The 23,277-nt window shown below is 42.0% G+C and overlaps 1 long non-coding RNA gene across 5 annotated transcripts in view; it reads right to left on the reverse strand.

Moving 5' to 3' along the window:
* Positions 1-222: 222 nt before the first annotated feature.
* LOC103885987 overlaps positions 223-23,277 on the reverse strand; it is a 37,776-nt gene continuing 14,721 nt past the window's right edge. For 2 of the 5 annotated variants that reach the window (XR_002523627.2, XR_001904537.3), the window contains one exon: positions 223-570. This is a non-coding gene — a long non-coding RNA (uncharacterized LOC103885987). Of the gene's footprint in view, positions 571-5,302; positions 5,354-20,017; positions 20,994-23,277 lie in introns of those variants that run through there. The other 3 variants (XR_001904536.3, XR_002523628.2, XR_001904538.3) reach the window with 2 other exon arrangements.

The raw sequence follows: 23,277 nt of genomic DNA on the forward strand, positions 1-23,277 counted from the left end.
GTATAGACCTCCCCCCAGAATGCATTCCTTTCCCAGGGTATTAATATTAATATTCCTTGCTAGAAAAAGAATTTAGCGATATCTTCCCTACTTGCACATCCATTTATAGGCTCTTTGCAAGAAGAAAAATATGGCTCTTTTTGCCCAACCCCGCAGGCAGTCAGACCTTATGGCTGTCTTCTCTTGTTCCCTAAAAATCACTGTTATTCTGTTCTTATTCAAGGGTGCACTGATTTCATATTGTTCAAACACACATGTTTTACAATCAATTTGTACAGTCAACACAACTATCACAGTAGTCCTGAGGTGACGTACATCCTCAGCTTACAAAGATAACATGATTAACAGATTAAAGGAAGACAGGCATAAGAAATTATAAAAGTATTATTTGGGAACTGATAAATGTCCATATTAAAATGAAATCTTCACAATTTATGGTCCTCTGCTGTGGCTCCAGCTGGTCCCTCCATATGGGGTCCCTGACTTCCTGCAACGGTCACTCATTTTTCCTAGAAGAAGATCTGGAAGCGTACTCCTGACTGTGGCTGTCTTTGGGGAAAGGGTTGAAACCTGTAGTAAAAGAAGTGATTAGCATTACCTGAATGTTTGGATTTTTTAACACCAAGAATGTATTTGGGCATTCATATAAGAATAACTTAAGTTTAAATGAGAAAAGTTGACTAGGTGCAGTGGCTCACACCTGTAATCCCTGTGCTTTGGGAGGGTGAGACAGGAGGATTCCTTGGGCAAGATAGCAAGACTTTGTCTCTACAAAAATAAAAAGTAATTAGCCAGATGTGGTGGCCTATGTCTGTAGTCCCAGCTACTTGGGAGGTTGAGATGGGAGGATTGCTTAAGCCCAGACTTTCAAGGCTGCAGCGAGCTGTGATCTCACTACTGCATGCCAGCCTGGGCAACAGAGTGAGACCCTGTCTCCAAAAAAAAAAAAAAAAAGAGAGAGAAAAGGATGGCACAATAGTTTCTTAGTCTTAACCACATACATTAACAAAAATAGTAGGGTCTATTTTATTTGACAACACCCATCCACCAAAAGTTCAAGTTCTATTGGTTTTCATATACTTAAAAAAAAATTTCCCTTGGAAAGTTCACCTTGACATATCTTGGGGAAACATAGAATGTGGAGAATCGTTTCTGTTGCTCTCCCCCACCCCACCCCATGCCAACATCCTGCATCTCTGTGCTGAATATCAGGGAGCCGCTAGCCTTGTCAGCCTTCACATTAGGCCTGCCCCGTCCCTGCTGCAGATCAGCAGCCTGTCTCGACCTATTGGAACTCCCCCTTGGTGTGTTGGAGACATTGAGACATTGTGAGAAAAGTGTGGAACCAGGAGTCAAGGAAGTTTCAGTCCTGGCTTGGGCTACTTATTGTTCAAAATTGGCTTTTCATTTAAATGTCTGTGTTTCTGTTTCCTTGTTTGAAAAATGTTATAGTATATGGCTATCATAAGGTTGTTGCAAAAACTCAGAGGAGAACACAGACATTTAAGACAGTCTGCGTGGGCCGGCATGGCGGCTCATGCCTGTAATCTCAGTACTTTGCGGGGCTGAGGTGGGAGGATTTCTCGAACCCAGGAAGAGGCTAGGCTACACTGAGCCATGTTCATGCCACTGCACCCCAGCCTGGAGTCTGGGTAACAAAGCAAGACTTTATCTCAAAAAAAAAAAAAAAAAAAAAAAGACTTTTTGTCTTTTAAGTTCTGGGATACATGTGCAGAACCTGCATGTTTGTTACATAGGTATACATGTGCTATGGTGGTTTGCTGTACCTATCAACCTGTTGTCTGGGTTTTAAGCCCCGTATGCATTAAGTATTTGTCCTAATGCTCTCCCTCCCCTTGCCCCCTACCCCACAACATGCCCCAGTGTGTGATGTTCCCCTCCCTGTGTCCATGTGTTCTCATTGTTCAACTCCCGCTTTTGAGTGAGAACAGGCAGTGTCTGGTTTTCTGTTCCTGTGTTAGTTTGCTGAGAATGATGGTTTCCAGCTTCATCCATGAACCTGCAAAGGACATGAACTCATCCTTATAAAAAAGCCATTTTGTCTTTGGGAAATAAATATTGAAGATTAGCCTCAAATGGACAGTGGTTTGGATGTGATACATGCATCTCCAACTAAGTTGTAAACTTATCCAAGTCATTGTCCACCGCGGCTCCCACAAATCTTTCAGACTTGTCTTCGCTGGTGATCTTGCTTTGATGTGCTATGAAAGGCTGTCCCAGCAGATGGCAGAAGAGAACTGAGTCAGGAAAAACCAGCATGGGCATTTCAGTGTGAACTGTGAACTGGGTAAAGCTTCTTCTGCACCTTAATCTCCCTGCCGCAGTAGCTCTACACATTGACTTCACAACCGCTACTGAAATTCCCTAATAAAGGTGGCTCAGCAAAGGCATGAGGGTTATCACTCTACCCAGACACCACGTCACTGAGACTCACTTAGGAAGAATATTCATTTCCTGAGTACTTCCGTAGTACTGGAAACGGGGATGAATACAAAACAGTCCCTGTCCCCCCCGGGTTCACAGTCCATCTGAGATCAAATAAGGACAGAACAGTTTGCATTTTGCCGGGTTGTCTTCTAATAACAATAATTTCCTGAATGTTTTCAGGTTGCCTGCTTTAGCCATATGTTCTTCTCTGGCCACTTCTCTCCAGCCCCAGCCTCAAGTCCAACTCATCATCTCTGGCCTGGGCCAGCGCAACAACTTCCTAAGGGAGCTGCCTCTGCTCTTATCCACCTCCAATTTATTCTCACAGTATAGACAAGGTAATCTTTTAAAAATGCAAATGCAATTACACTGTGCACCACCTACTCAAAAGATCTAATGGCTTTGTATTGACCTCATAATAATACCACTACCCTTAATCTTACTTACAAGGCTTTTTGTGATCCGATCCCTGTTTTTCTTCTAACTTATCTCACCCTGTCCTCCGGCAATCAACTCAAGAGACTGACTTTCAGTTTCCCAAATGATTTTTATCCCCTCCTGGATTTACCCAAATTGCTTTTCTCTTTACCTACAATGCCTTAAAACTAAAACTCACTCCCTCCCATCTACCCATCCTCCTTAACTTGGCTAACTAGTATTTATTCTTCAGCTCTCAGGTTAGATGTCCTTTCTTGTGGGAAACTATCCCTGACAGTACAAGGCTGGGCCGAATAACCCTCCTGGGTACTCGAGAGCACCCTCTGCTTCCATTCCCCTCGCATTTACCATATTTCTTCATAATGAGTTTGCATATCTTCCCCTGTCTACTGTAAGCTCCTGGCACATGAGCACCTCCTCTCACACAGCAATGTATCCCCATTTCTTGACACAATTCTTGGTACAGAGCAGCACTTGATCAAAACTTACCAAGTAAATGAATAAATAAAACATAAAACACACTTGATACCATCCAAGAAGTCACAAAATTCTTGGGCACAAGGTCTTAGGAGAGTAGATCATTCTGTGTGTATCAGCCATATCTTTTTTTTTTTTTGAGATGGAGTCTCACTCTGTCACTCAGGCTGCAGTGCAGTGGCACACTCTCAGCTCACTGCAACCTCCGCCTCCTAGGTTCAAGGGATTCTCCTGCTTCAACCTCCTGAGCAGCTGGGACTACAGCCACACCGCATCATACCCAGCTAGTTTTTGAATTTTAAATAGAGATGGGGTTTCACCATGTTGGCCAAATTGGTCTTGAACTTCTGACCTTGTGACCTGCCTGCCTTGGCCTTCCAGTGTGCTGGGATTACAGGACCACCATGCCTGGCCAGTCATATCCCTTTTCATCAAGATGTTGTCAACCATATGCTCTCAAACCAAGTTGTTACCAGGTGTGGTGGTTCACACCTGTAACCTCAGCACTTTGGAAGGCCAAGACAGGAGGATTGCTTGGGCTCATGAGTTCAAGACCAGCCTGGGCAACATAGGGAGATCCCATCTCTACAAAAATAATTTTAAAATACTAGCTGGATGTGGTAGCATGCACCTGTGGTCCCAGCTACTCAGGTGGCTGAGGCAGGAGAATCATTTGAGCCCAGGAGGTTGAGGCTGCAGTGAGCCATGATTGCACCACTGAACTCCAACCTGAGCGACAGAGCAAGATCCTGTCTCAAAATAACAAAACAAAGACAGGTCATTATTGTTTTATGCAAACAGGCTTTGAACTTGGAGCAAGTCACCTAGTCAATCTTCTCATCCACAGCAAAGGGTTCTGAAACAAACAAACAAAAGCAATTTTTACTTTTCACAGTGTTTCTTGTGTCATCCCAGATGGTTAAAATGAAAAGGCTTTAATGAAGGGACTATTCACAGATTTTCTGGACTGGATAAGGTAACAAACAAGGTATGGTAGGACACCTAGAGACTAGCAGTGCTGAGAAGCTATTACCACCCTCCCCACTTCCAGGGCCTATTGAGACAAGGGAAAGAAACACTTATCAGAGCCCAGTGAGTAAGAGTGGTACCTGGGATGCAGCTACAGCCAGATATAGCATGCCAAAGCAGGAAGAGAGCTGGCAAGAGCTACCCTGACCTCTGTTTGAATCCCACCCTCCCATCTTCCCACAGAGCCTCCCACTGGCTGAACCTGAAAGCCAGCTGGGAAGAAAGCCTGGACAGTGCAGTCCACTGGACTTAGCAGAGCAGGGTAGAGCATGAAACTGGGAGGGACCCTAGGCACACAAATAACCAGCATCAGACATTATCCATTGTCTTCCTGCTATGATAGATGAGGACTCAGCTCCCTTACCCGCCCCCACCCCCAATATAGTTCTGGCACTATTTTTGGAAGCTGTATTTTAATAAGCACCTCAGCCAGCACCTGTGAGAGCAGGACTGCATCATCTGTATGTCCTTAGAAAAATGTAATTAAGAAATAGAAAATACAGATATTTAATTATTAAATACTTTAAATGCACAGAAAAATCCAGAAATAAATATAACAGACACCCATTTGTGGTATCTGTAACACATTAACTTTTAGTTATGTGTTGTTTCAGAGTTGTTATTTTTTGTTTTTTCAAAGAAAAAATTGCAGATACAGTTAAGATCACTCTCATAGGCCAGGTGCAGTGGCTCATGCCTATAATCCCAGCAGTTAGGGAGGCCGAGGCAGGCAGATCACTTGAGGCTGGGAGTTCAAGACCAGCCTGGCCAACATGGTGAAACCCTGTCTTCACTAAAAAAAAAAAAAACATACAAGATTTAGCCCGGAGTGGTGGCACACACCTGTAATCCCAGTTACTTGGGAGGCTGAGGCATGAGAATCACTTGAACTTGGGAGGTGGAGGTTGCAGTGAACTGAGATTGTGCCGCTGCACTCCAGCCGGGGCAATGGTGTAAGACCCTGTCTCCAAAAAAAAAAAAAAAAATTTACTCTCATCTCTTTCTCCCATTCCTCCCTTCTCTCATCTTCAGAAATAAACGCTATCATTTATAATATAAAATTATACATGTATATATTCTTCCATGTATAATTTTGCTACATATATTTGTATCTATAAACAATATATAACATTTTTTATGTCATTTTTAAATTTTACAAACTGGTCCTTTACTATGATATCCTTTTGCATCTTATTTTATAAACGCAGTACAATGTATCCGAGACTTGTTTGTGTTGATACATATAGATCTGATTAGTTTGTTTTGACTTGTACATGATTTTCTATTCTATAGATACTTACATGCCCTGTGATTGCCAATATAGTGAAATGTATTTTCCCTATTTGTTTTGTGTATTTCTACTTATGCTGTTGGTTTCCTAGACCTTTTTTGGAAAAGTGAGGATATCTTGTTTTCTTTATTCCCTCTATTTTCCCCTAACCATTTAAGAAGTTATAGATTTTTTTTTTTTCTTATCTTAAATTTTAGAATGGGCTTGGTGGCTCACGCCTCTAACCCAGCACTTTGGGAGGCGGAGATGGGCAGATGGTTTGAGACCAGGAGTTCGAGACCAGTGTGAGCAACATGACAAAACCCCATCTCTACAAAAAAATATAAAAATTAGCTGGGTGTGGTGGTGCACACCTGTAGTCCCAGCTACGCAGGAGGCTGAGGCAGGAGGATCTCTTAAGCCTTACAGGCTGCAGTGAGCCAAAATCTCACCACTGCACTCCAGCCTGGGCAACAGAGCAAGATCCTGTCTCTAAATAAATAAATAAATAAATAATAACACAAATTTAAAAATAAAAATTATCTTAAAATTTTAACATGCATTAATTACAAAGAAAATATTAGGATATTAGAATGTTTTAGTTCTGCAGCTGGGTGCGGTGGCTCATGACTGTAATACCATCACATTGGGAGGCTGAGGCAGGTGGATCATTTGAGGTCAGGAGTTCAAGACCAGCCTGACCAACATGGTGAAAGCTCATCTCTACTAAAAACACAAAAAATTAGCCGGGCATGGTGGTGGGTGCCTGTAATCACAGCTACTCAGGAGGTTGAGGCAGGAGAACTGCTTGAACCCAGGAGGCAGAGGTTTGCAGTGAGCCTAGATTGCATCACTGCACTCCAGCCTGGGCGACAAGAGCAAGACTCTAACTCAAAAAAAAAAAAAAAAAAAAAAAAAATTTATTTCTGAACCACTTGAGGATATGGTATGCCTACTGTGCTCTTTACCCCTAAATACTTCAGTGTGCATTTCCTAAGAGTACAGACACTCTCTTGTATAACCCTCAGCTCAGTTATCAACTTTAATAAATTTAACAACAATACATTTTTATTAATCTTCCATTCTTCTCCTGGTTTCTTCAATCGGCCTGGTAATGTCCTTTATCACATTCTTCCCCGATCTCCCCACCTCAAGTACACAACCCAATCTCTTCTCAGGTATTGCATTTAGTTGTTATATATTTTAAGCCTTCCTGAATCTGGACTATTTATGTAGCTTTTGACTTTTATTACACTGACAGTTTTATTATACTCCTTTCCCCCAAATTTTTAAATACAATGTTTCTCATTTTGTTTGTCTGATATTTCTTTATTAGATTCGGGTTATTCATTTTTGCCCAGAATATCACATAGGTGATGTTGGATCCTCAGAGTATCACAAATTTAGAGTCACATGATATTCTCGGAGGGGTTGCGGGGGGCACGCAGGAATTTATAAAATGTATTCTCTTTGTGATTTTACCTAAATGTTTATTTTTTCTTAGTTGTGACTTGTTATGATTCCCCAATCTGAAGATTTTTATGTGTGTGTGTGTGTATATATATATATACACACACATATACATATATATATATTTTTTGAGATGTTCTCTCGGTCTGTCACCTAGGCTGGGGTGCAGTGGCAGGATCTCTGCTCACTGGAACCTCCACCTCCCAGGTTCAAGCCATTCTCCTGCCTCAGCCTCCTGAGTAGCTGGGATTACAGGTGTGTGCCACCATGCCTGGCTAATTTTTGTATTTTTAATAGAGATGGGTTTTCACTGTGTTGGCCAGGCTGGTCTCGAACTCCTGGCCTCAGGTGATCCACCCGCCTTGGCCTCCCAAAGTGCTGGGATCACAGGGGTGAACCACTGCACCTGACCTGAAGATTCGTATTTAACCAGTGTTTTCATTAAGCAGGACCCAAAGGAATATAAGAAAAAAGAAAACTTACTTTATTATTTCTCCCCACCCCTTCAAACTTTCTCTGCAGTTTCTTCCCTATTCCTGCATAAAATCTCAAATAACCTAATAATTACATAATTTGGGAGTAGTCCAATGTAATATGAATAATATAAATTTATATTATATCAAATCTTCCTTTCCACAGCTCTAAAAACAGGCCTCTTGGCCTATCATTAGTGAAAGTGCAGCTCAGAGTACAGCCATCACCTGTCACTCTGTTGTCAGGCAGGAACAGCTCCAACCACGGCCTCCTGATTTTAGACTTTTCAGATATGAGTCATAGAGCTGCCCTAGACCCTCCAACTTCAGAAGACAAATGTCAAGCTAGCCAGGGAGTATCAGTGAAATCACTTTCTTCTGACTTAAAATGACTCCTGCTCTTCCTCCACAACTGTCATAAGAACATAGTACATCAGTAAAACAAACTTCTTAAAATTCCATCCAGGTGACCCATACTAGATGACCTCAAAGATTTCTTCCACCGTCACGTGTTATTACAGGATGAGAAAAAAGAAAAGTAGGGAACATTTGTGTTTCTTTAAAACAATTCCCTAATCTGGTACGTAAGTATGTTGCCTCTTCCATCAGAAGGTTTAATTTTTAATAATCTAAGCTATGGTAAGAATTTCAATAATTCAAATAAACTTTCAGGTGAAAGAATATGGGATGAGAACAGGCTGAAGTTCCCCTTTCCTTTTCCCCAAAGCCTATCATCATGCTCACAGCACCAGCCATGTGGCTTGCTCATCATACTTAATGACAGCGGCGTTCCAGAAGGTTTTGGAGTATTCTCTGGTTCTCCAGTCTATGCCCAGTAAGCTCATCAGGAATCAAAACTCCTCAAAATTAGCCTGATTTGCTCATTCCACAATGCATACATGTATCAACATATCACATTATACCCTACAAATATGTACAATTATCATTTGTCAATTAAAAATAAAGCCCAAAAAAGGGAAGAAAAATAAACACTCTAGTTCTTACAGCTGTTCTCTCAGTGGTCCAGACACTGTGGGCCACCTCTAAATTTCCTCATATATTCCTATGAAATAATGTTAAGTGAAGAAAATAGAAGAGGCACCAAGACAGAAAAACAGGTCAAGAGAACAGAATAAAAAGCCTAAAAATAGACCCACCCACATATAAATGGCAACTTGAAACTAGACAACAGTGGCATTTGAAAACACTGGGGAAAGAAAACACAATTGAAAATATAGTACCAGGACAATTGGCTTCATGAAGAAAATGATAAATGAGACCCTATCTCACATATAACAACTTGCAAATGTGAAAAACAACACTTCTAGCACTTTGGGAAGAAAATAGAGAAAAATGTAATTGTATGATATTACAGCAAAAAAGCACTTCATAAGGCAGCAAAAACACAAAGAGAACAATTGTTCAATTTTACAAATTAAAATTCTAATATCTGTATAAAAAAAGGAGCTCATAACAAAAATAAAAGACCAGCCACAGATAAGAATATCTAATCAACTGGGATGAAGAAATCTTACAAAATAATAGGAAAAAGACAAACAATGCAATTAAAAATGGGCAAATAATATGATCATGGAATTTACATAAACGGAAACGTAAATGTCCAATAAAGATACAAAAAGATATTCAGGGCTGGGCGCAGTGGCTCATGCCTATAATCTCAGCACTCTGGAAGGTCAAGGTGAGCAGATCACTTGAGGCCAGGAGTTCGAGACCAGCCTGGCCAACTGTCTCTATACTAAAAATATAAAAGAAATTAGCCAGGCATGGTGGCGGATGCCAGTAATCCCAGCTTCTTGGGAGGCTGAGGCATGAGAATTGCTTGAACCGGAGAGGTGGAGGTTGCAGAGAGCTGAGATGGCACCACTGCACTCCAACGTGGGTGACAGAGCAAGACTCTGTCTCAAAAAAATAAAAAAAATAAAAAATAAAATGTTCAGGGAAAATGTAAATTAAAACAACAATAATTTTACACCTATAATTTAGCAGCAATTAAGAGTCTGATAATACTAAGTGTTTATGAAAATGTCATGAATTAGAAATTATTATTCACTGCTAGTGGAGGTGTAAATCAGTTTAACCACTTTAATGAACAATTTGGCAATAGTAATATTGAAAATTCCTTTTTCTTGTGGGGCATGGTGGTCACACCTATAATCCTAGCACTTTGAGAGGCAGAGGCAGACGGATCAATTGAGGTCAGGAGTTTGCGATCAGCCTGGCCAACCTGGTGAGACCTCATTTTTACTAAAAATACAAAAATTACGCAGGTAAGGTGGCAGGCACATATAATCCCAGCTACTTAGGAGGCTGAGGCAGGACAATTACTTGAACCGCGAGGTGGAGGTTGCAGTGGAGATGACACCACTGCTCTCCAGCCTGGGTGACAGACTGATACTCTTCTAAAAAAAAAAAAATTGCTTTTTCTCAACTCAGAATTGCACACTGAGGAATATATTATGAAACTCACATGTTCACAATGTCATGTGTAAATATGTTTATTGCATCATTGTTTATAATAATAAAAACTAAAACCAGTTTTTCTATCATTTGGGGAATAAGTAAACTATATAATGGGATATCACCCAGTAAAAATTAATGAATGTTAATTTTTAATTTAAAAAAGTAAATTAAAAAAAGGATACATGATGCCATTTATATACATTTAAAAACAAAAGCAATCCCATTGCTTCAAACCCATTCAGGTCTGAATCTATACACATAATTGGTGGTACATTTAGCTATACTAAGAAGTATTAAAACAGGATGGAAGTAATACACACTCACTTTAGGATAAGTGGTTAGCTTCAAGAAGAAAAACTGGGGTGAGTAATATAGTTGATGTCTTCTACCTCACTGTTTCTCTCATCTCCTTCTGGTATTCTAATTAGACTTATGTTAGACCATTCAATATTGTCCCATAGCTTTTGGGTGCTCTGGGGTTTTTAGTTTTTTCTCTTTGTGTTTTGGTTTGCATAATTTTTAACGACCTGTCTTTAGGTTCATATATTCTTTCCTCAGCAATGTAAAGTCTCCTGAACTGCTCATTGACATAATTCATCTCTGTTACCTTGTTTTTTATTTCTATCAATTAAATTTGACTCTTTCATATATTTTATTTCTCTACTGAAATCCATCTATTCATACATGTTGTTTACATTTTCCAGTGGAGCCTTTAACATGTTAATCATAGTTATTTTAAATTACCAGATAGTTTCAACATCTAGATAGCCTTTAGAATTGCTTTTATTCTCCAAGATGACAAATTGGAGGCAGTGTTAGCATGTTTCTCCCACTTGGAAAGACAAAATAACCTGTAGATATTCACACTGTGACTTTTTTCCCAAGAAACAATGCAGGAACTAAACAGGAAAACTAAAATCCACAGATTATTTTATTTTATTTTACAGATGGAGTCTCACTCTGTCACCCAGGCTGGAGTGGAGTGGCATGGCACAATCTCAGCTCACTGCAACCTCTGCCTCTCAGGTTCAAGCGATTCTCCTGCCTCAGCCTCCCGAGTAGCTGGGACTACAGGCATGCATCATCACCAGTTAATTTTTGTATTTTTAGTAGAGATGGGGTTTCACCATGTTGGCCAGGCTGGTCTCAAACCCCTGACTTCAAGTGATCCACCTGTCTTGGGTTCCCAAAGTCTGGGGTTACAGGCATGAGCCACCACACCTGGCCCACAGATTATTTTTTTAAAGTAGCAGGCTGCAACTTATGGCATGAGCTAGGTAAAAAAAAATCAAAACAAACAAACAAACAAAAAAATACACACAACTGTAAGTCCCCAGAGTGTGAAAGGGGGAGAGACTGCCTCCAGGGTATACATCCCCACCAGGGAACCTGGTAATCCAGGCCACAGGGAAAGGCCTTAACCCTACCCAACACTGGAACTGATTTTGGGAGTGGAGAGGAATATAAAAGCACAAATGGCAGCAGGAAGAACTTTGCATGCACTCCCAGTCTCCAGCATGGACCAAGGGAAGCCATTCCTTATTCTGCCACCAGGAGATCTCACAAAAGTCTGCCAAATTACACAGGCAGCAACCATTGCCTGAGTTAATTAAAAGAAGCTCCCTGTGCTGCTATAAAGACACATGCACACGTATGTTTATTGCGGCACTATTCACAATAGCAAAAACTTGGAATCAACCCAAATGTCCATCAGTGACAGACTGGATTAAGAAAATGTGGCACATGTACACCATGGAATACTATGCAGCCATAAAAAAGGATGAGTTCATATCCTTTGTAAGGACATGGATGCAGCTGGAAACCATCATTCTCAGCAAACTATCGCAAGAACAGAAAACCAAATACCGCATATTCTCACTCATAGGTGGGAATTGAACAATGAGATCACTTGGACACAGGAAGGGGAACATCACACACCGGGTCCTATTGTGGGGAGGGGGGAGGGCGGAGGGATAGCATTAGGAGATATACCTAATGTAAATGATGAGTTAACGAGTGCAGCACACCAACATGGCACATGTATGCATATGTAACAAAGCTGCACGTTGTGCACATGTACCCTAGAACTGAAAGTATAATTAAAAAAAAGAAGCTCCCAAATGAATTTTGCGATATAACCTCAAGTGGGGAAGAACTCCCTTGGCCAGAACCCAGGAGTGAATGGGAAGTGTGCTGCAGCCACGAGCAAATGAGCTGTGCAGGCAGACTGGGAGGGGCATGGCCTGAAAGCCATGGTTCTTGTCTCTGCAGGGGAAGGCTTATGGTCCAAGGAAGTTTTGAGTTCTAAGCATAGATGGCCAGGAACTTAGCTGGCTGCTGCTAGCAGAATACTGCAGGTAAGGGGTCTGCCTTGCCAAGTGCACGGGAGCTGGGTGGGGCTTACTGCTGCCTGTTACTCCCCACTCCCTGCATGAACTCTCCTGTGCAGCAGAGGCAGTTATTCTCCTCTCTGGAACATTATCCCAAAGGCCTCTAGAGAACCACCCCCCAACTCCCACAGGGGCCACTGCTAGCACCGCATGTGAAGAGTCAAAACATGGATCTGCCTGACCCAGCCCCCACCTGGCTTTGCCCACCACCTACCCTGGTAGCTTAACACAAAAGACAGAAACTTTTTTTTTTGAGACGGAGTCTCACTCTGTCGCCCAGGCTGAAGTGCAGTGGTGCGATCTCCACTCACTGCAAGCTCCACCTCCCGGATTCACGCCATTCTCCTGCCTCAGCCTCCCGAGTAGCTGGGACTACAGGCGCCCGCCACCGCGCCCGGCTAATTTTTGTATTTTCAGTAGAGCGGGGTTTCACTGTGTTAGCCAGGGTGGTCTCGATCTCCCGACCTCGTGATCCGCCCGTCTTGGCCTCCCAAAGTGCTGGGATTACAGGCGTGAACAACCGCGCCCGGCCAAAGACAGAAACTTTTAGGAGCACAAAGGACAGACACTTTTCGAAGCTGTATGGCCCCACCCATTGCCTGTTAATCCAAAGTACCAGCCCTGGGTAGCATAAGGCAAGCACAAATCCCATCACTTCTGCTACAGTTGGTGCTCTTTGGCAAGCATCATTTCCTGGCTGGAGGCCAACTCACACAGTCCATTACAGCATCTGCAGGTAGAATAACACTGTGCCCAGGAAGGAGAAAATTTGTATGTGACCCCAGCCATCACCATTGCCTGCACCACTCTGGCTAACCAGGAGGTCGTGAATCTGCCCATGTGACCTATGTATTACTACCCAAATGGGCATTTGAGGAAGCCAATACACGAAGACTATCCATAACCAAGGAATCTCTGAGTCTACATCACTCCCCTGCCACTCCTATTAGAGCTGGTGCTGGCACCCGCTGCTGGGAGACTTGAGGGCAGGTCACAATTCTGGATCCCTTGCAGATATTCCCTAGTAGCAGGCTGCAGTGTGGCAGCCACATTGGGTGGCTAGACCCAGAGGAGTAACAGCATTCACAGTAGTCTGGCTCTCAGGGCCTCCCACTCCTAAAGGAAGGGGGAGTGCACCCCTTCAAGGGAACACCCTGTGGGACAAAAGAACCCAGGTGGCAAGCCTTGAGTCCTGGGTCTTTCTGCTGGTGGGAAGTTTCCTTCAGCAGAGGCACAATTGCAGTACTGGGATCAGCAGGGAAAATCTGTAGCTCTCCCACCACGAGTCAGGCAGTGCTGGTGTTTGTGAAGGGCCTTGGAGAGGGGGATTTCTTTTCCACCTCATTCACCACTGCAAACACAGCTGGGGCTTTTCCCATGGGAACTCAGTGTGGCTGCACCTCTAGACAGCCTCTCTGGAACACTTCAGGGTGACTGCATCCCTACGGGAGGAGCACCCTCCAGGTGCAGGCTTGCCCAAGAGACAGAGTCACAATTCCTCTCTACTTGGAACACCAACATTCCTGCAGATGAGTAGAGGTGCCTACCTGCTCTGACTAGCCAGAACACTGGGTCAAGAATGTGTCTGGGAGGTGGATAGCTTTCCTGCTGGCCTGGCAGAAGAGCTGAGGTGGCTCCAGTCCTTCCTTCTGATAAGACCTCAGCATGTTTCACTGAGAACTCCCCCAGCCACCTCTGTCAAGGCAGGGACCTCTGCCCATCATCGGTTATTGCATTTACCCACCTGCCTTAGCCACAGCCAATTTTCACCCATGGATAGCTCCCCTTTTGGTCTGACACCTGGACTATTCAACCCAGTAAATAAAATACTGGGGAAAAAATAAAGACAGAAAGAAGTACATAATATGGGGGAATGAGATAAGCTTAAAGAGACCTCTGTCATTCCAATCCTATGGGAGACAGTGAACTTGCTCACACACTGAGCACAGTGCTACTACAACCAGCATCTGAAAAAGCCATCATCCAAAGACTCTATAACCAAGGAACTCATACAGAGCCTTCACCCCTGAAAGCACTCCTGAAAGCATACAGAGCCTTCACCCCTGAATTAGGCTACAATAAAATATAAACATTTAAGTCACATCCTTAAGGGAGGAAAAAGAAATTTTAAAAAATACAGTTAGACTGGGCACAGTGGCTCACATCTGTGATCCCAGCACTTTGGGGAGGCCGAGGACAGCAGGTCACTTGAAGTCAGGAGTTCGACACCAGCCTGGCCAACATGGTGAAATCCCATCTCTACTAAAAATACAAAAATTAGCCAGGCATGATGACAGGCACCTGTAATCCTAGGTACTCAGGAGGCTGAGGCATGAGAATCACTTGAACCCAGGAATTGGAGGTTGCAGTGAACCAAGACCATGCCACTGCACTGCAGCATGGATGACATAGTGAGACTCTGTCTCAAAGGAAGAAGAAGAAGAAGGAGGAGGAGGAGAAGAAGAAGGAGGAGGAGGAGGAGGAGAAGGAGGAGGAAGAAGAAGAAGAAAGAAGAGAAATAACAAAGATGAGAGCAGAACTAAATGAAATTGAAACCAAAAAAATACAAAAATACAATGAAACAAAAAGCTGATTCTTTGAAAAGATAAACAAAATTGATAGCCCGTTAGTTAGATTAACCAAGAAAAGAAGAGAGAAGATTCAAATAGGCTCAATTAGAAATGAAACTGGAGACATACAACCCACACTACAGAAATACAAAATGTCATTTTGAACACTTCTATGCACACAAAAATGTCATTTTGAACACCTCTATGCACACAAAACAGAAAACGTAGAGGAAATGGGTAAATTCCTAGAAGCATACAACCCTCCTACATTAGATCAGGAAGAAACAGAAACCCTGAACAGACCAATAACAAGCAGCGAGATTGAATCAGTACATTTTTTTAAATGCCAACAACAACAAAAAATCCCAGGGCCAAATGGATTCATAGCTGAATTCTACCAGACATTCAAAGAAGAGTTGGTACTAATACTACTGAAACTATTCCAAAAGAATGAGGAAGAGGGAATCCTCTTTAAATCATTCTGTGAACCTAGTATCACCCTGATACCAAAACCAGGAAAAGACATAACAACAACAACAAAAAACTCCAGACCAATATTCCTGATGAATACACATGCAAAATCCTCACCAAAACACTAGCTAACTGAATCCAACAGCACATCGAAAAGATAATACACTGTGATCAAGTTGGTTTCATCCCAGGGATGCAGGGATGGTTTAACATATGCAAGTCAATAAATGTAATACATCACATAAATAGAATTAAAAACAAAAACCATATTATCATCTCAGTAGATGCAGAAAAAGGATTTGATAAAATCCAGCATCACTTTTTGATTTAAAAAAAAAACCCTCAACAAACTAGGCATAGAAAGTACTTAATACATTTTCAAATTAATAAAGTACTCAAATTAATAACAGCCATATATGACAAATCCACAGCCAAAACCATACTGAATAAGAAACAGTTGAAAGCATTTCCCTGAGAGCTGGAACAAGACAAAGATGCCCACTTTCACCACTTCTATTCAACATACTACTGTAAGTCCTAGCCAGAGCAATCATACAGGAGAAAGAAATATAGGGCATCCAAATTGGAAAAGAGGAAGTCAAACTATCACTGTCCACTGATGATATTATCATATACCTAGAATGCCCTAAAGACTTCTCCAAAAGACTCCTAGATTTGATAAATTAATTCAGTAAAGTCTCAGATTACCAAATCAGGGTACACAAATCAGTAGCGCTGCTATACACCAACAATGGTCAAGCTAAGAATCAGATCAAGAACTCAATCCCTTTTACAACAGCTGGAAAAAACAAAACAAAACAAAACAAAAAACCAAACCTAGGAATACACCTAACCAAGGAGATGAAAGATACCTGCAAGGAGAACTTCAAAACACTGTTGGAAGAAATCATGGATGACACAAATGGAAATGCATCCCATGTCTGTGGGTTGGAAGAATCAATCTTGTGAAAATGAACATACTGCCCAAAGAAATCTACAGATTCAATGCAATTCCATCAAAATACCAATATCATTTTTCACAGAATTAGAAAAACAATCCTAAAATTCATATGGAACAAAAAAGATCCAGAATAGTAAAAGCAATCCTATCAAAAAGAACAAATCTGGAGGCATCGCATTACCAAGACTTCAAGTTATACTACAAGGCTATAGTTACCAAAGCAGCGTGGTACTGGTATAAAAGCAGGCACTTAGGCAAATGCAACAGAATAGGGGACCTAGAAATGAAGTCCAATACTTACAGCCAACTGATCTTCAACAAAGCATACAGAAACAAAAATTGGAGAAAGGACACCCTATTTAATAAATGGTGCTGGGAAAACTGGCTAGCCACATGTAGAAGAATGAAACTGAATCCTTACCACTCACATTATATAAAAATCAACTCAAGATGAATCAAAGACTTAAATCTAAGACTCAAAACCATAAAAATTCTAGAAGGTAACCTTAAAAAAACTCTTCTGGACATTGGCTTAGACAAAGAATTCATAACTAAAACCCCAAAAGCAACTGCAACAAAAACAAAAACAAATAAATGAGACCTGATTAAATTTAAAAGCTTCTGCACAGCACAAAAAAATAATCATCGGAGTAAGCAGATAACCCACAGATTAGGAGAAAATATTTGCACACTGTGTATCTGAGAAAGGACTAGTATCCAGAATCTAAAAGGAACTCAAAGAAGTCAGCAAGAAAAAAAAATAGCCCCATCAAAAAGTGGGCAAAAGATATGAATAAATACTTCTCAAAAGAAGATATACAAGTGGCCAAAAAATATATGAAAAAATACTTAACATCAGTAATCATCAGGAGAATGCAAAACCACAATGAGATATCACCTTACTTCTGCCAGAATGGTCATTATTAAAAAGTCAAAAAAATAGATGTTGTCATGGAAGTAGTGAAAAGGGAAGGCTTATGCACTGCTGCTGGGAATGTAAATTATTACAACCTCTATGGGAAACACTATGGAGATTTCTTAAAGAAATCTAGATCTAAAAGTAGATCTACCATTTGATCCAGCAATCCCACTCCAGGGTATCTACCCAAAGGAAAATAAGTCATTATGTGAAAAAAACATGTACATGTATGTTTATTGCAGCCCAATTCACAATTGCAAAGATATAGAACCAACCTAAGTGCCCATCGACTAATGAGTGAATAAAGGAAATGTGGTATATATACACCATGGAATACTACTCTGCCATAAAAAGGAACAAAATAATGTCTGCAACAACTTGGATGAAACTGGAGGCTATTATTCTAAGTGAAGTAACTCAGGAATGGAAAATCAAACATCATATGCTCTCACTTATAAGTGGGAGCTAAGCTATGAGGACACAAAGGCATACAGAGTGATATACTGCACTTTGGAACCTCTGAACAGGGAGAGTAAGAAAAGGATGTAAGACAAAAAAACTACCTATTGGGTTCGATGTACACTATTCAGGTGATGGGTGCACTAAAATCTCAGAATTCACCACCATATAATTCTTCCATTAGCCAAAAACCACCTGTACCTTAAAAGCTATTGAAATTTTTTAAAAATTAAAAATAAAAATAGATAAATTGGTTTTATTCATTCTTTAATAATGGGTTGGCTTTTTTTTCTTATGTGTATATCTTGCAATTTTTTTTTTTTTTTTTTTTTTTACTGACTACTGGACAGTGTGTGTAGAATAAAGATGAAGATAAATAGTACTTATACCTGAAAATGGATACACCTCTTTTTATTTTTTTGAGACAGAGTCTTGCTCTGTCACCCAGGCTGGAATGCAATGGTGCAATCTCGGCTCACTGCAACCTCTGCCTCCTGGGTTCAAGTGATTCTCATGCCTCAGCTTCCCGAGTAGCTGGGATTACAGATGCACACCACCACACCTGGCTAATTTTTGTATTTTCAGTAGAGACAGGGTTTCATCATGTTGTCCAGGCTGATCTTGCACTCCTGACCTCAGGTGATCTACCTGCCTGGGCCTCCCAAAGTGCTGGGATTACAGGCATGAGCCACTGCACCCTGCCACATTTACACATTTTTTAAATTGGTTATTAGTGGGGCAGGGAGGGTGAATCAATCTGGTTAGGAACTGAGAAGGGGATTTTGTTGCTATAGTTACCTTCAGTGTAACTAGTGAACCAGTGGCTTTAAATTCCTCTGGTGTGACCTTGTGCTTGGTGTGGGGGCTGGATCCTGGAGGGTTTTTCTAAATATCTCTTCTCCACCCTTAGCTTTCAGCCTTCCCGTGTGCATGCACTCTACACGGAGGATCTCCTCCCATGCTCTTGTCTCTTCCGCAGTAGTAAGCTGTGTTGCTTGTAACTCAGTGCTTGCTTGCCTGATTTTGTGGGGCAGGGGGAGGGACAGAAGGGGAAATTCTCTGTTGGAAGGAAGAGGATTTTCTGTTAAACTGGTGAGCTGTTTGTGCCTGGGTCTCAGAGGTGTGACTTTCTTACTGATCCTGCCTTTCTTCCCCACTGTAAGCCAAATTCTGCTTTTTTGCTTTAGGTCTTGTGCCAGACATAGCTTCCTGCACTTTCCCCACCAGTAGGAGGCTGCTGGTTGTATTAGTATAGCATTCCTACTCAGAATGTTTTCCTACCCCTTTCCCTGGCATAAAAAGAATGTTGTCTTTGACCCTTCCCCCAGCTCCCTGGGTCCTCACTGTGGTGCTACCTCTCAGTTGGCTGCTTCTCCTTCAATAGCTCATGGCTTTGGTTCCATAGGGGAGAAGTCTCCTGTGGCAGGGACCAATTTCCTCCATCCTTCAGGTCTTAACCAACTAGAGAACTTTCTGTTCTCCCTCCTTGACTCAATCTTTCTTTTGAGCACTCAACAGAAGTCCATGGAGAAGAAACTACCAATAACTGTGAACTTCCCTGGTGTCTGGGATCCCAAGGTTTCTATACTGTCACTGTAGCCCATACTCAGCTTTTACCAAATCATTAAAAATTTTACTTGACTTCTTCTTACCTATTAATATGGCACCCGATGTTTCTACCATCCATGCTCTGCCCAAAGGGGAGCCAATGTGTGGATCTTCTCTCTTCTCAGAGGGGCCGGTCTTTGCTTGAATTTCAGGTGCTTAGTCACCCTCCAAACTCAATTCTCAGATGGGTTTAAGAAAAGTTATAATGTTGTAGTGTATCTGGCTTTTTCTTGTTATGTGGGAGTAATACTTTTTTAGCTTTCTATATCCTTGGTGAAAGTAGAGTCTATCTATATCTTTAACTCTTCATTTCTTTTTTTTAATTTTGAGATAGGGTTTCACTGTCACCCAGGCTAGAGTACAGTGGCGCTATCACAGCTCACTGAAACCTCAAACTCTCTGGGCTCAAGAGATCCTCCCATCTCAGCTTCCCAAGTAGTTGGGATTACAGACACGTGCCACCACACCTGGCTAATTTCTTGCATTTTTAGTAGAGACGGGGTTTTGTTATGTTGCCCAGGCTGGTATCAAACTCCTGGGCTCAAGCGATCTGCCCCTCTCAGCCTCCCAAAGTTCTGGGATTACAGGCATGAGCCACCACATCTGGCCTAACTCTTCATTTCTTAATTAAAAAATTTTTTGAAGAGATCCAAATTAGCGAAGTGATGTCATATGTTAAATCTGGTTGATGGCTCCATGGCCTGGCAAATAATTTTTTAGCTGGTCACATCATCTTGAATTAAAATTTCATTTCCCACCTATCATGCAATTAGATGTGGCCATGTTACTACATTTTAGCCCACAAGATATGAATGAAAGTGTGGCATAAACATTCTTGGGAGTTTCTTTAGAGAGAAAGAGGATTTCCTGTGGGGTAGGATGTGGGTGAGATTTCTGGAGTTCCAACAACCATCTCGCAAACACAAAGGCATCCCAGGAATGGCACATCAGAGAGTTGGAAGTTATATCCCCAGTGATGATGATGCAGAACTGCCAAACCAGCCCTGGACTGACCATCTACAGACATAGTTTAGGTGAGAGAAAAATAAATGTCTTTCTCGTCTAAGCCAAAGTTATTGCCTGGAATGAAGGGGAACTCATTCTATTGCCACCCATCTTAGTCCAAACTGCCACACTTGGTGACATATTGTTTTGGTATGTTTGAATTATTTCATAATTTAAATGTTTAATTAAAGCAAAATTGCACAGACAGTAAAATATCAACAATATATAAATATTCATTGAAGAAGAGAAATATATCAACATTGCTCCTCTCTGGGTAGTGAGATTATGTGTATTTTTTTTCTTTTATCCTTAGCCATGTCTATTCAACTTTTCCACATCGAGCATGATTCACTGAAGTTTTTGTTATACTGAAGCGTGGTTCTCCTCCTCTGCTGACACTGGTATGTCATCGCCTCTGGGCTGTTTACAAGACTCCTTCAGCATGTGCTATTTCCACAGCACCTCTCTGCAACCTTCATCTTTCTTTGTGAGTCTCTTCCTCCTGACCATGTGGTAGCCCCATTCTGAAACCAGAATTATAAATAAATAAAGACTTGGATTTGCCTCTGTCTTTCCCCACACTTCATACTTCCTGCTCCTGTTCACCAAGGAGGAGATTTTCTCCCAACCAGTGACTTCAGCTTCAATTAGGAGTCCCAAAGAAATCCTGGCGCTCTTGGCTTTAGCATCCTTTCTCAAATGTCTTGGAATAACTGCCAGGCACTGTATTGGAGACCATAACATTACCTAGGATCCCTCAGGGACCAAGAACCACCGTCTCCTTGAAATCTGGATGATCTGCTACTTCACAATAAGTTCCAAACTCACAAAGGTATCCAAAGGTCAATAGGTCTGGCCTGAACACAAGGCGAGGAGCTTACCTGAAGAGGTAAGGACCAGGAGTTGGAGAGCACTGAAATATATCTTAGAAGTCTGCCTACCGCACGAGGCCTCACCATCAGGCCAAAAGTCCCTTTCAGTTTTTCCCAGGAGACCCAGCAGGACCTCAGGAAAACTGGACTCCAAATGACCCCTTTTGCTATCCCTACTTCTATATGTAGCAGCCCAGACACATTAATTTCTACTTTCCAAAGTCATTCTTCTGTCCTCTATTTGTCACACCATCAATTTTAGCTTGGGCTTTCAGAGAATGAAAATGGCAGACAGACAAAAGGAAAGCTTATCTGAAGTTTAAGATTTTAAGGATGCTGCCAGTTTCCAAAAGCAATTCTACCCTGGTAAAATAAAATCCTTATTCTGCTTGTCCAGGACACTTGACCCAGAGCCCAACAAGGCAATATTCCCATTCACACTCACTGAAGCCACTCTGTCTTCCTGAAAGGGTTATCTTGGCCCTAGTCTGTAGCTCAGCTCCTACAGAGGGACTTAAAAGGAAACAACAGTTCTTGGTCCAAAGCAATAAAGAGACAAGTGAGTCATAACAGTCTGGGTTCTTCACCAGCATAAGCAGTTCCATGAATCGCCTCTATAAAAACCCTGCCCTTCTAGCCCAAGCCGTGTTCCAAGTGCCAAAACCTTCCATTCAAGGGTTTTATAACTCAGCCCTGTGCTCAGAAATGTCACTGCACATAAGAGGGCCTTTGATCTCTGGCCATACCCAAGCCCACAGTCTGCAGCGAAGCATGCTTTGATAAGTATCTAAAGAGAAAAGCACTTTGGTTTCCTCTCATCTATTTCTATTCTACTTTTAATAAGCTGCTTAGCTTCAGGCGTCTGCCCTCTGCCCTCCAAGCTTCATCTCAACCAGAAGTAAAACAGGCCTGTGGTTGTGTGCTTTGAGAGCTCATGAAATAACAATAATGGCAGCCAACACCCATAAAGGGCTTACTATGTGCCAGGCACCATCCTAAGTAGGTTATCCTATGTAGGTTTTTACAGATGAGGGAATGGAAGCATAGAAAGGCACTGAGTGACTAGCTTTCTGACGAAGTCACAGTCAGAGAAACAGAGCCAGAAGTTAAAATCAAGCAATGCATCTCCAAAATGCATCTTACCCCTGCGCAATGAAAGAGAATACAAGTCCCCTCAGAGAAGGGGAAATATGAAGTCAGAAATGCGAGTATTTCTTTAATAAGAGAGAACATTTGCAGCAAACTCCTTCAATCTAGAAACACTTTCTTTTTCCAGGTACTGGGTTAGAAATCCTTTCAGTAAGAAAACTAAATGGGCAAGCCTTTAAACCAAACCAAAATGTGTCCTGAGCTTTCAATGAATCAAATTGAACTCAAGGCCCCCAAGTCTGAATAAATTATACCCTAAGATCTGTCAGAAGCAGTAGATTTCTTCTGTTGAGTTTTTCTTCCATTCAATAGAAAGACATAAGAGCTCTCCTGCGGCCGGGCGCGGTGGCTCACGCCTGTAATTCCAGCACTTTGGGAGGCCGAGGCAGGCAGATCACGAGGTCAGGAGATCGAGACCATCCTGACTAACGCAGGGAAACCCTGCCTCTACTAAAAATACAAATAAAAAATTAGCCAGACATGGTGGCGGGCACCTGTAGTCCCAGTTACTGGGGAGGCTGAGGCAGGAGAATGGCATGAACCTGGGAGGCAGAGCTTTCAGTGAGCCGAGATCGTGCCCCTGCACTCCAGCCTGGGTGACAGGGAGAGACTGTCTCAAAAAAAAAAAAAAAAGAGCTCTGGCCGGGCGCGGTGGCTCACGCCTGTAATCCCAGCACTTTGGAAGGCCGAGGCGGGCGGATCACAAGGTCAGGAGATCGAGACCACGGTGAAACCCCGTCTCTACTAAAAAAATACAAAAATTAGCCCGGCGTGGTGGCGGGCGCCT

The sequence above is a fragment of the Papio anubis genome, chromosome 7 (assembly GCF_008728515.1).
Source record: "Papio anubis isolate 15944 chromosome 7, Panubis1.0, whole genome shotgun sequence".
NCBI classification, from domain to species: Eukaryota; Metazoa; Chordata; class Mammalia; order Primates; family Cercopithecidae; genus Papio; species Papio anubis.